The following is a 14,033-nucleotide window of genomic DNA, read 5'->3' as shown; positions in this document are numbered from 1 at the left end:
TCTTACCCACGATGGCGTCTGCATGAGAAACACGTACACTAATGCCGATCCTGCCAAAATGTTGTGCAAAGTAGCGTCCCAGTAACCATGCCAACATTGGCCCAATGTTGGCCCAACGTTGCATGCAATGTTTGTGACCAAGGTTGCATGCAATAAGATGACGATGCACGCTTCTGAGACACAGAGAGGGGACAGAGAGAGGAAGACGTGGATCAGGGAACAAACACAAATCATGGACTGCAGAGAAAAGTAAAAACAACCGCAGAACCATGCGTCAACAACACAAAGAAAAGTAGACAATAGGTGACGTTTCAGGAAATGGCCCTTCTCCACGGCACATAGATAGGTCAGATAGGTATATATGTATGTCGGTAGCTGTTTTTTTGAGGAATTTGTTGAGTTTTTTATTTGCTGTTTGTACGAATGTTTGTTGAACTTCTTTCTACACCGTAAACTTGCATAGTAGAGTAATTGTATTTTTTTCTTTGCTATACAGCCAGATAATAGGACAAATAGCTAACCTTAAACACCCAGTCGTTGATAAAACTTGAAGGCGGTATAGTACTATAGTAATAGAGCAAGTGCAGAGTCACTGAACCGGAAGTGAGAGCTTGAAATAATTTAGCGCGGGGCCCTTGAAAGTGCGGGCCCGTAGCATATGTAGCTACTTTTGCTCCTACGATAATCCGGCACTGTTATCGAGTTTTTTTTTTTGGGGGGGGGGGGGGGGAGTATAAATGTGCGTCGTTGAACCCGCCACCACCCGACACAGCCAATTAGTAAAGATTTTGTCACGTATGCAAAACATGCCCAAATTCCGATTTAAAGCTTTCGTGACTGCAGGGATTCATCTTCTTGGTTCTTTCGGTAAAGTCACGTAGAAGGGAAGTAATAAAATAATAAAAATAAAACATAATAAAATAAAATAATTCTCACGACGTTTCGGCTACAACGCAAGCAGCCGTCTTCAGGTTTCTTCACATGAAGACGGCTGCTTGCGTTGTAGCCGAAACGTCGTGAGAATTATTTTATTTTATTATGTTTTATTTTTATTATTTTATTACTTCCCTTCTACGTGACTTTACCGAAAGAACCAAGAAGATGCCCAAATTCGTTACTCGTACAGCACACCCGGTGTGTTGGGAGACTAAACCCACAACAGTTACAAATTCGAGTACGACGTTTCGCCAGTAATTACAACCAGCATCATCAGGCGACAGCCAGATTCGATTGCGAAAGCCTACGTGTTTAGCTGGATAAGAAACAATTGGAGACTTGCACAACTTTAATTATCCACCGTTATCTCTCTCGTTCTCTCCGGTCTATGTGTGTGTGATGAAGAAGAGCCATTGCCCGGAACGTCGCGTATTATATAGGCCACTGTTTATATTACTGGTAGGAACCTCCTGGTTACACCAGCCCACAGGGGATTATTGTGTCCGTCGTGCAGAGAGGGGCTGGGTGGGGAGGGAAGGGCTGGGTGGGGAGGGGAGAGTGGGGAGGGTGGGGCTGGGTGGGGAAGGGAGGCTGGGGAGGGGCTGGGTGGGGAGAGTGGGGAGGGGCTGGGTGGGGCGGGTGGGGAGGGTGGGGAGGGGCTGGGTGGGGAGGGGCTGGTCACCCTGTGGTGCCCTTATAAAACTCAACGTTTAACCTACTCACGCCGGCTTGTGCGCGCCCTCACAGTCGGGCATATTTGCGGAATACACCACGCCGCCGTTGACCCTGGCCATTGACCGAGCAACCCAACGTTCCTACCAGCTCCCTCCGCAGGAATGTGTTATAAGGTCGCATTCATTTCGCGCAAAGTTGCTCGCCACAAATGAGCCACACTCCCTTGCTGCTGATCTCGTCAAAGAGCACAAACCCACACCACGCCAACTCCGGTGGTCATCCTCGCAGCAGCGGCAGCAGCGGAGGCTTTTGGCTGCAACACCGTCGAACAAAAACGGCGGTCACCGCATCGCGCGGCGCTTTCAGATGCGCTTCTGCGGCCGTCTGGAACGCTCTCTTTCTTCCGATAGTCGGAAGCCACCGGGAGCTCTGCGCTTTTAAATAACTTAGATTGGGGAAACTAATGTCTTTATAACTGCCTGTTGGTGCGTTCCGTTCGTTGCCCTTTGCCTCCTGCACCTCCGCTTAGAGTCCAGTGCGGTGCGAAAGAAGTTTCCAACATAACGTCGCACAGACGCTGTTGACGCTGTTGACGCGTTGCGCTCGGGTGACCTGTGAACCGTCGGACGATTCTGGACGGCCACTAGGGGCCGCTACAACCCCGCACGTCGCCGCTCTCTGCATACGAGCGGTGATGAGAAACGATGATGAATTGACTCTCACGCTCAGCTTACGTTGCCCGCCGGCTTGAAGTGTCGCAGCCTTAAATAACCCGTGGGATTCTTAAGTTGCCAACAAACAAGGGAATGGTGCCGCGCAGAGGCGGATGACCCGAGTTCGATTCCAGGCCACGGCTCTTAACATCAATGGGCACTCGGTGATTTATTGAACAGGTTGTGTGTGCGTGGGAACCCAGTGCGTTTTCCTCGATTGCACTGACCAGGGCGGTGAAGTATGGTCTAACAACCGCATTATTATTGGCACGGCGCCAGGGATGTCTTAAATCAGTAGTGCAGGAGTGGGGAACCTTTTTTGTGCCAAGGTCCATTTGGATATTTACAACATCATTCGAGGGCCATGCAAAATTATCAACTTTAAAATTTGCCTGTTATATGTGGTCAAACATTTAATTAACTCACCCCTAATGTGATGGCTGGAACCGCTTCTCTTTGGTGAGGCGTGTGATGTTAGCTGGTATTGATGATGTTGCTACTCGCAACTGCTTTTCCAGTTTTGCTCCTAGATTCATTGAATTTCGAGTCCCGCCTGCGGTTGCCTTGGCAGGGCCAGACCAAATGATTTCGCGGGCCTTATACGGCCCGTGGGCCGGACGTTCCCCACCCATGCAGTAGTGGATTGACTCAAGGGGTTGTAAATATTTTGTATATTATTGGCCTCAAGTTTAGACCACACACAACTATAATAAGACGCACAAAATCAACAAGACAAAACAATAAGAAATGTTTGTCATGAATGAAGACCTCTCCAAAACCATCGCTCACGGCTCAGCGATCGCCACGCGGTCCGTCTCGCTCGTGCACACCGACTGATCCCATCACACCATCTCCACGGTGATGGGGAGGGAGCCTCTCGGCCACGATTATCTTGTTTGGCTTGCCATCCTGTCGCCGGCCTTTGCCCACCGACATTCAGTCCGTCTCGCCATGCCCCGAGCTCACGAACGGTTTTTTTATCATCTAACTAAAACACGTCTCAGGAATGGGTGGACGGGCGAGCGGATGGCTCAGCTGCTACTGCTGCTGCTGTTCATTTCACTGAGTTGGCAAAGGTGCACACACACCAGTGCCGGATGACCCTCGTAGCACAAGTAGCTACATAATGCTACGGGCCCCGCACTTTCAAGGGCCCCGCGCTAAATGCTTTCGAGCTATCAATTCCGGTTCAGTGATTCTGCACTTGCTCTATTACTATAGTACTATACCGCATTCAACTTTTATGAACGACTGGGTGTTTAAGGTTAGCGATTTGTCGTATTATCTGGCTGTATAGGAAATGAAAAAATGCAATAACTTTACTGTGCAAGTAAAAAAAATTGCGTGTTTCAATATTTACGTGTTTTTTTTTTTGGGCCCCCTTCATAACGTACGCTACAGGCCCTGCACTATCTTAATCCGGCACTGCCCACACTTTACCGCACCAAGCGCAATCTGCCGAGCCCATTTATACCGACCGCTGAGTGGACAGGGGCGGTGGGGGGAGGGGAGATGTAAGAAACTTGCCCATTCGAAACCGCGCGCCCAGAGTCGGGATCAAAACGGTGACATCTGCATTGCCGGTGCGGCGAGCGTGCACCCAGTTACACCGTGGCAGCCAGCCCACCCCATGGCTTTGAGAGATATAGCTGAAAAATAAATGTGAATAAATTCTTACTCCCTCCCCTCCCCCGCCCCAATCTCTCACATGCGAGCACCCTATCCGACTACTTGTGTTTACCGACTGGGGGGGCAGATGTGCCATCAAGTGGTTAGAGTAGAGGGCACGGCTGCAATAAGACACCGGTGGCAGAGCTGGTCGCTATTTTTGCCGGCCACTGGGAAGGCGATGGGAAGAAGTCTTCCCTCCTCCACCTGTCTCAAGGCGGCTCAGCCTTAAACGCTGGCCCTGTGCCACTTGCCAAACTCGCTGGCTCACTACAGACAGGCCATTAATCCACCCAGCTATCCATCTATGCACCCAAGCCAGCGATCCTTTCACGCTATCCAGCCAGCTATGTAGGCTATCCAGGGAGCAAGTCAGCCAGGCTATCAAGCCAGAGAGTCAGCCAGCCAACTTTTAAGTTATTCGGTCAATGATCCAGTCGGCCAGCCAGTCTGCAAATCAGCCCTCTGTTCACCCGTCCACCTATTCGTCTCTCTATACACTATAGGACATGCCCAATTAGCCACCCTGATACCCATCCATCCAACCATTCCTCTATTCATATATATTAATTCATCCAACTAACCAATCACACATTCAAGCACTGATTAATCTAGATTTGAAGCTTTCGTGACTGCAAGGATTCATATTCTTAGGTTTTTTCGGTAAAGTCACGTAGGTAAAAAAATTAAAATTAATGAAAGTAAAATAGAAATAAAATAAAAATATTTTATGAATTTTAATTTTTTACCTACGTGACTTTACCGAAAAAAACCTAAGAATACTGATTAATCTGTCTATACAGTGCCTTATTTCATGCGTCCAGCTCTCCACCTACCTACTCATCCATCCATCCATATACTCACTTGTCTGTCCGTACAAAAGTTAATCCATTCACCTACCCCTACCCACCTATACTCACCCCTCTAAACCATCCATCCATATATATATATATATGCAACTGTCCATCTCTTGGGCCACCCAGTGAGTGCTAATAGGTCAGACTGAGACATTGCTTCATGGATTGTGGCCTCAAACCCTGTTCTGCATGAATCTTCCGAGAGATTGAACCGCAGACAATGACATAGATTGGTTGTTCTTACCTCGTAGACAATGGCTTTTCTCCGGCCACTCAAGGTCTCTTCCCCGACACAGAAGGGTACTCATAAAACATCTGAAACAGGACATCTAAATACGAAACTTGTGACTTTGTTTGGTAAATAAGGAAATGAACATAACTACGCGGGCATAATTATCACAGACAATACTATAATGCATACCTATCAACCGAGAAGGTTTACCCCGTAATCTTGAACAGGGAAATTTAGTTTTCATGTCCGTACGGCGTACAGCCGTTTCAATACGGGCAAAAGAAAATGCTGTTTGTTCGTGTTTTCTCCCTTGTGATGGGACTTTATAGAGATGTATAAGGGGCACGGGGTGACCAATAATGTCTGCATTGGTCTGTGATAAGGGAGGCACTGATAAGGGGTTGAAAGATATGATAATGGAGCAAGTGTGAGTTTGTCTGTTACTCTGTCCGGATGATTTTTTAAAGCGATTTTTTGAGCGCACAACACTCGCGAAACATTAATATTCAATCAAGTATTGATTTCATGTATTTTTAAATATCACTAAAAACTAAATATCTTGTTTAAAAGTGTGGTGGGGGGGGGACATTACAGCCCGTTTACGACAGTCTCATTTGCGACACGGTTTTACGACGTCTATATAAGTCCATCGCGGATCGATTAACAACAAATAACCCTCATTTACGGCCCATCTCACCACGCGACTCCGTGCACATTTGAACAGCGGTGGTCTGTCTGCTGTGCAACGTGGTAAAACAATTAAAGGTCAAGTCACTTAAGCGGAGGAAGGCGGAAGGCGAGGTAAGAGACGATTATTCTAAACGGTTGCGAGAAATTGCTTCGTAGTGAATTTTTGTAAAACAAAGCATGCACGCGCCAGAACTGCACTGGGCAAACTCAGCATTCTTTGCCTGTCAATGTATAGCCCTGGGATGGGAACTGTTTTACAACGCGTTGCGGCATTAATAATGGTTTGGATCAAGTCGCGCAAAGCCGTGGAAACACAGCGTCGAAGATGTTAAACAGAAGAGCAGCGGTCAAGCGGAGTTTGCAAAAGACAATGGACACAGAGAGCCAATGGATTATTATACGAGGTGCTTCACATGATTTTTTTAACACGTCTGAGAATTCGCAACAATGCCACGAGGCATGTGCCTCCTGGCTCTGGAGACCACCTGGAGAAGATTCCAGGCAACGCGTTGACAACGTTGGCGAACAATGTGAGAGACTCTTTGACATTTTGAAGCTGTTAACATACATTTGTTATCATTCATAATCAACGTTTTTGGGTTTAGATCGCGTTATTTATAAATGTGTCGCAGCCCTCCACCACCCGACACGGCCAATCAGTAAAAAAGTGTCACGTTGACAAAAGACAAATAGTTCACTGCTTTAGCCCACCGGTGTGTTGAAGCCACAACATTTACAATTTGTTATCATGTTGCAGTTCATTATCCGTTATTTTCCATTAAAAACGATAGTCCCATTTAAGTGTTTAAAATTTTCTTGAAGCACCCTGTCACCTCCGCAGGATCTAGGGGATAAGGGGGCACATCTTGGAAGTAATAATCGGAATCTTTATTTGGAGCGGAGGAATCCGCTGAGCTACGGAGATGTTTTTAACCCCCTACAGATGTTCAGTCAGGGACGGGTCTGTAAAGTTTACAACAATAACGACTAAGCAAAGGTGAGATCGCTTAGACCGGCAACCCGAGTTCGATTCCGAGCCACGGCTAACATCGGTGGCGAACGATTTCTGAACGTGTTCTGCACCCCCCCCCCCAATCTACCCCCCCCCCCCCCCCCCCCCCACGGATCAGCCGTGGTGAAGTATGGTCAAAACAATTGCAGTGATGACACGGCGTGGAGAGGATGCCCTCCCTTCACCCACAAGCGGACAGACAACAAACTTCTGAACTAACCAATTACAACGCAATTACTAATTACTCTTTGGTTCTTTCGGTAAAGTCACGTATAAAGATAAAATAATAAATTAAATAATAGCATACGACATTTCGATTGCTATTATTTAATTTATTATTTTATCTTTATACGTGACTTTACCGAAAGAACCAAAGAGTAATTACTGCAGTCACGAAAGCTCCAAATTTAAGAACAATTACTAATTGTGTGTGATTAGGATGCGTCGTTGTTGTTCTCGAATATAAACGTCGGCCATGACCGACGTTTCAACTCGTGGCTCTCTCCCATGCGGCCTTGGCTGCTCCGAGGACGCGCAATCTGCTAAGTCCCTGATGTCGGAGTTGATTTGCGCTGCGGTGTCACTTTCTACCCCCCCCCCCCACTATCTCACCCCCCCCCCACTCTGCCCCCCGCCCCTACTCTTCCTCCCCCCCACCACTATCTCACCCCCCCCCCCCCACTCTGCCCCCCGCCCCTACTCTTCCCCCCCCCACCACTATCTCCCCCCCCCTACTCTGCCCCCGCCCCTTCTCTTCCCCCCCCCCACCAATATCTCCCCCCCACTCTCCCCCCCCCCCCCACTATCTCCCGGCCTCTCCCACTCTTCCCCATCACTCCCCCCCACTATCCCCCCTCCCCCACTTCCCCCCCCCCCCACCACCATCTCCCCCCCACCCCCCACTATCTCCCCCCTACTCTTCCCCCCCACTCCCCCCCTATACCCTCCCCACCCTCACTCCCCCCCCACACCGCTCTCCCCCCCCTCCACTCCTCGGAGCTGGAGCCGTAAGCGAGCGTGCGCGGCCAGACCCACAATCAATTTGACCGTCGTCAATGACGTCTCTCACCACACCCCCACCCACCACCACCGCCGCCCTCTATTGTATTTATTTACTACGCGGTTACCGCGCACGAGCCCAAGGCGCCCCAGGCATCCCAACGGCCAGCAACGAGCAGCCCCTCCCCAGCATGCAACATAGGGTTCATATTCTTAGGTTTTTTTCGGTAAAGTCACGTAGGTAAAAAAATTAAAATTAATAAAAGTAAAATAAAAATAAAATACTTTTATTAATTTAAATTTTTTTAGCTACGTGACTTTACCGAAAAAACCTAAGCATATGAAAAATTAAAATGAATAAAAGTAAAATAAAAATAAAATACTTTTATTAATTTAAATTTTTTTAGCTACGTGACTTTACCGAAAAAACCTAAGCATATGAAAAATTTAAATGAATAAAAGTAAAATAAAAATAAAATACTTTTATTAATTTAAATTTTTTTACCTACGTGACTTTACCAAAAAAACCTAAAAATATGAATCCTTGCAGTCACGAAAGCTTCAAATCTAGTATGCAACGTAGGGGTTTACCGCTGAGGATCCTTCAAGTGACCTCTCGTTCACACAGTAGGGGGAGTGGGGAGGCAGAACTTACCCCCTCAACCTGCAATTGACAGCAATGATCACTGCATGACACTCAAAACCAATACTCTTTCTCAGAGCGTGGTGATACCACGAACTCGCTACCACCGTGAAACCCAGCGTCATGAAACCCAAAGTCTCAGTGGAGCCAGATCAGCGTCTCGCACCCTTGAACCAACTGGCCATTGCATTTCCTTATACATTTCAAACCAGCGACACGCATAAATGAGATACCATTCTGGTCCCACAACCATTGCACATGAATAACAGTCAGTGTTTTAATAGATATTTTATGATGGTGTTTTCGAATCATGGGGGTTTGGCGATGAATTATTTTCAGCTCGTACCGGATTGTTTCAGGCAACATGCCCTTTGCATTTCTCGAGAGAAAACCTGTGATCTGTCAACACCTGAGCAAAGGGCCGACCAGTTGACTCCTACCGACTCATTGTGAAATGCATCGTTAATATTTAACAAGCCGGACACCCCATCCACCTGTCCATCTGCCTCTCCATCCGTTTATATGTTCATTTTTCTGTCTGTCCATCCGTCCCATCTGCCCATCAATTTCTCTGCTCTTCTGTCCATCCATTCGTCCTTCTGTCCCTACGTCCGTCCGTCCGTCCATCTGATCATCGATCTCCAATTGTCATTCCTTCCTCTGTCTCTTCATTTATCCTTCACTTCCTTCGTCGCATCCAGTCGTCTGTCCATCCGTTTGCACACCAAGTTTCAAGACTTCTCTTTTCAGGCGATAAGGACAATTTAAAAAAAACACATTAATGCCAGGTTTCTGACCAAGGCTGTGACCCAAAATATTTGTCTCTATGCAACGCTCTGCCGAGGTGCTGTTAAATATTTATAAATAGTTGTGAACCCGTTCAAATTCTGCTTTAGTATGAAGTACAGGAAAAGGAGTAATTAAGCACACGGTATCAGATACATTGCCTCTATTTACAGGGGCCAGATCACATCTCGCCGTGTCATAATATTTGCTTAATAACAAAAATATTAATAAGTCACGTCGGCTTTCCGAGTCTCCAGGCTTTTTCAGGAGGGTCCTGCTTTGGGACGCTTTGGCAATTCATTTGTTTTATTAGAAGTGTTTCGATTCTTGCACAGTGTAAACCGGAGTACCTCTGGACATACCCACAATCTATGTCTGTGGCCATATGATGTTATTTATTGATTTACCCGCAAAAGTCTCCGTGAGTCTCGAGACACGGTTGCAGGAGGGTTCTGCATTGGCGTGTTTGGTCAGTTCCACAGGTTTCATACTCTTAGTTCTTTCGGTAAAGTCACGTAGGTAAACAATTTAATTAAAATCAATTAAAAAAAAGTTACACAGGTATTTGTCTTTTGCGCGGGAGGAAACTGCGGAGAACCCGGAAAAAACCCACCACGCGACACTCAAAGCTCCACACAGATGGATTCAATCGGTCTCTAAATCGCCCTCTCCTGGAACTACATCTCAGCCCGCTGGGTTTAGGAGTCTCACATTTCACGTGTGTGCTCGTGTAAAATACGTTCAAATTACAAATTGCTCAAGTAATTTGTGTGCGTAGTTACAAAACACCAGTTTATCACGCCGTACGCACGTTGGGATGCTGCCGAGGCGTTACGATCGTCTCGCACTTGACCTGCAATGCAGAGGGCGCCATTTCAATTCCATCTGCACTGGCGGAAGTTGAAACAACGGTGCAGGTCTCTTAAATCGCCCCCACTCCCTCCCTCGGCACCGCCTCTGTCCTCCCAGCAGTGTTGTGAATGGGTTGACCACAATTGAGTCGATCGGCAGGTCGAGTGCGGTGGGGTAAAGCGTGGGTACTCCCCAAGGCCGTAGCCATGGAGTCAATATTGGGGGGGACCAAATCTTCCAGGGGGTCCCCCAGAAAAAAAATCTAAATTTGAAAACGAATTTCCTGCCTAAAATATTAAAAAAATTCACTAACACATAGGATGGACTTTTCATTTATTTTTAACAATAATGTCTAATAGTGTATTGTATTACATTGCTCTGTTTTTTTCTTTTTTACCGTTTCTTGTTTCATTGTATGTAATGGCAGAGATTAGGGTTTAATAAAGTACAACCATAAACACAATCATATAAACAGAAATCTATTTTATAGCAATATATTGGGGGGGGGGGGGGGACATTTTGAGCATATTTGAATCTTGAGGGGGATGTGTCCCCCTCCAATATATATTATAATTATAATATTATAATAGAATTATATTATCATTATAATTGTATTATATTATAATATATATTATAATTATATTATAATTATATTATAATATAATTATATATTATACTATAATATCTTATAATTGTATATTATAATATATTATAATTATATTATTATATTAGCATTATATTATCATTATATTACAATTATATATTATTATATATTTACTTACTGCCTTGCTACTCCCACATCTTTCCATGAGGTCCGGAACATCGGCTTGCAAACTTTTCCACGGACACCCAAACCCCGCGCGTAACGTCGCAGTCGGCACATCGGTCTGTTATCGAAACTGTCCAGAGGATCCTGCAATAAGGTTCGACGCAGTTCCAGGACGGTACCAGGTCTGGATCCCCACCACTGAAGCTCATTCCTGGACTATGCAGCCCCAACACGGAGAGATCATCCCAGAAGCCATCTCGCACGGGGTCAGGCAGCCTGCGGATCCACAGCTGGCAGGATGTGGCTCTATTAAGGACCGTTATTAACCATGTTTGCTGCTGCTGCAGCTCCTTACTGTTAAAATTCCTTCCCTTTATTGCTGCTAACCCTACCTCCTCCCTTTGTTGCTGCTAATCCTACATAATGCACGGGCATAATATGACTTTGAGACCCCTCCCCCCACTTCCTACGCATTCCACAAGTAGTGACTAATCCCATATCTGCATTTTCCATAAATATGCTAAATTCATCTGTTGATATGCAAATTCCTTTGCCAAGGCGCCCTTCCTTCCCTAACCCAGCTTAAATATACGCTGCCAAGCTTGGTGGTGTTAATTCAGACGCTGTCTTTCCGACAGACCTGTTCTTCACCTGACGACGGCTGCTTGCGCTGTGGCCGAAACGTCGTGAGAATTGTATTTTATTATTTTTATTTTTATTATTTTATTATTTCCCTTCTACGTGACTTTACCGAAAGAACCAAGAACATGTAAAAAATATTTAACTACACATATTTGGACCATCTTATTTGACAGGTACTATTCTACTTTACCGAGTGTTGACATCCCCAGCGTTTAACAGTACTCTCCTTTTTGCAGTTGGATTGTCAACCAACACCGGGTACAACAACATGTGCACCTATAGTTCTCTTTTAGCCCCGCCCACCCCCCCCAACACGTTCCATTCATTGGCTACCACATTCAGATAAGCCCCTCCCCCCTTAACTTGTATTTAAGAGCTTGTCTCTTGGAATTGTGCCTCACTTAATACAGTAAATCTAGCTGTGACGGTCCCACCTGATGACGGAGACTTGTGTTGTCTCCGAAACGTCGTGATTTATAATTGTATTTCTATTTAAAGCTTTCGTGACTGCAGGGATTCATCTTCTTGGTTCTTTCGGTAAAGTCACGTAGAAGGGAAGTAATAAAATAATAAAAATAAAACAATAAAACAATTCTCACGACGTTTCGGCCACAACGCAAGCAGCCGTCCTCAGGTGAAAACCAGGTCCGTCGAGGCGACAGAGTCTGAATGAAACAGCACACGGGCTTAGAGCATATATATAAGCTGGGCGCATTGACAAAGGAATTTGCATATCAACAGGAATTTAGCATATTTATATATGCTAAATATGCTAAATTCCTGTTGATATGCAAATTCCTTTGTCAATGCGCCCAGCTTATATATATGCTCTAAGCCCGTGTGCTGTTTCATTCAGACTCTGTCGCCTCGACGGACCTGGTTTTCACCTGAGGACGGCTGCTTGCGTTGTGGCCGAAACGTCGTGAGAATTGTTTTATTGTTTTATTTTTATTATTTTATTACTTCCCTTCTACGTGACTTTACCGAAAGAACCAAGAAGATGAATTGTATTTCTATAATTTTTTTTATTATTTATTTTTTTCTACATGACTTTACCGAAAAAAACCTAAGAGTATTAAGGACCGCTTCGTGGCGTTATTATTTTTTTCTTATTATTATTATTATTTACGGTACATTTTCATATTGACTTTTTTTCTGGAACCACCGTCTCGTTTTCACGTGCCCCATTGCGTCATCTCTGAAGTATTTTAGGGGTTCTTTTGATGTTGTTTTAACCGAATTCGATCATTTATTTCATCATCTCTTCTTGTTGTTCCAGTTGCCGAGCCGCCCCGGCCATCCCGAAGGTGTCTCTTGAGCTGGGTCCAGTCGAGGCCCTCCGCCAGCAATGGGTAATTGCAGGGCTGCGCCTCTATTCTTTGGCTTTTACCGTTTCAGAATGAGAATGTGTATTTGTAGTGGAGGAATCCGATGAGCGACAAAGCTCTTTTTCAGAGATGTCCAGTCGTATAACTTAGATACAAGTGGCCGATTACATTTGAGGTGTGTCATTTGTGGCAGCCATTACAAATGTAATCGGGTTACATATTTAAAATATACGTAATTTAGACACATCATCATGATCATTATCCACACCGCCACAGACAAAGATCACCCGTATAGCCTTATCAGACTGTTTGGGCAAGTGCTGTTAGCGAGTAGCACCTTTGAAGGCCGGCACGGAACATGAGGGGTGAGTGGTCAGCACCACGCCCGACCGCCTTTGTCTCCCCAGGGGAGGAGGCCCAGAATCAGTTCAGGTAATCGTCACCGGTGTTGGCCGTGAGCGGGAATTTGTGGCGCCGGGTCCGCAGCGCAGCGCGCTAACCGCTACGCTACCGCTAACCACATCCACACCACCACCACAACCACCACCATGCCAGGTGCCTCGACTCGCTGTCTCGTCGCATCCACCACCACAACTACCACCATGCCAGGTGCCTAGACTCCTTGGCTCGTAGCATCCACCAACACCACAACCACCACCCCGCCAGGTGCCTAGACTTGCTGTCTCGTAGCATCCACCACCACCACCACCCACACTCGGGCATCTTGAGGCCACACCAGGCCCTCGCGAAACCAGCGCATCGTCATCGCAGTCATCATCTCGTCGCACGGCCAGCGCGCGACGGTTCGCCATCTTGGCGATTGCATTTCCATGTGGCCGCGGTGTTGGGTTCCGAGGTTATTTCCAGCGGCCCAGCACCAAGCAGCCTTCTGTGGATCCAAGTTGGCACTGGCCCAGGCCGCGTGCGCACGGGCCAGTTACTAAGAATGGAGGACACGGGGTGGTGGCTGCAGTGGCTTTCCTCGCCTCCTTCCCCTCCGGCTGAACCTTGAGGTGGTGCGTGGAGATCACGAAGCTGTAATCGCCTCGTTTTCATGCCCCCCGCCCCACCTCACCCCCATCACAGCCTTAACAAGCTGTAGGGGCAAGTGCTGTTAGCAAGCTTTACCTATGAAGGCCGGAGCAGCGCACGAGGGGGTGGGGGGCCAGCAACTACGCCCGACCGCCTTTGTGTCTCCCGAGGGGCGATGTTTTTACACCACCGCACCAGG

Source organism: Lethenteron reissneri, chromosome 7, assembly GCF_015708825.2.
Source record: "Lethenteron reissneri isolate LAM-NWPU_2019-01 chromosome 7, ASM1570882v1, whole genome shotgun sequence".
Taxonomy (NCBI): Eukaryota; Metazoa; Chordata; class Hyperoartia; order Petromyzontiformes; family Petromyzontidae; genus Lethenteron; species Lethenteron reissneri.
This window is presented reverse-complemented; position numbering follows the sequence as displayed.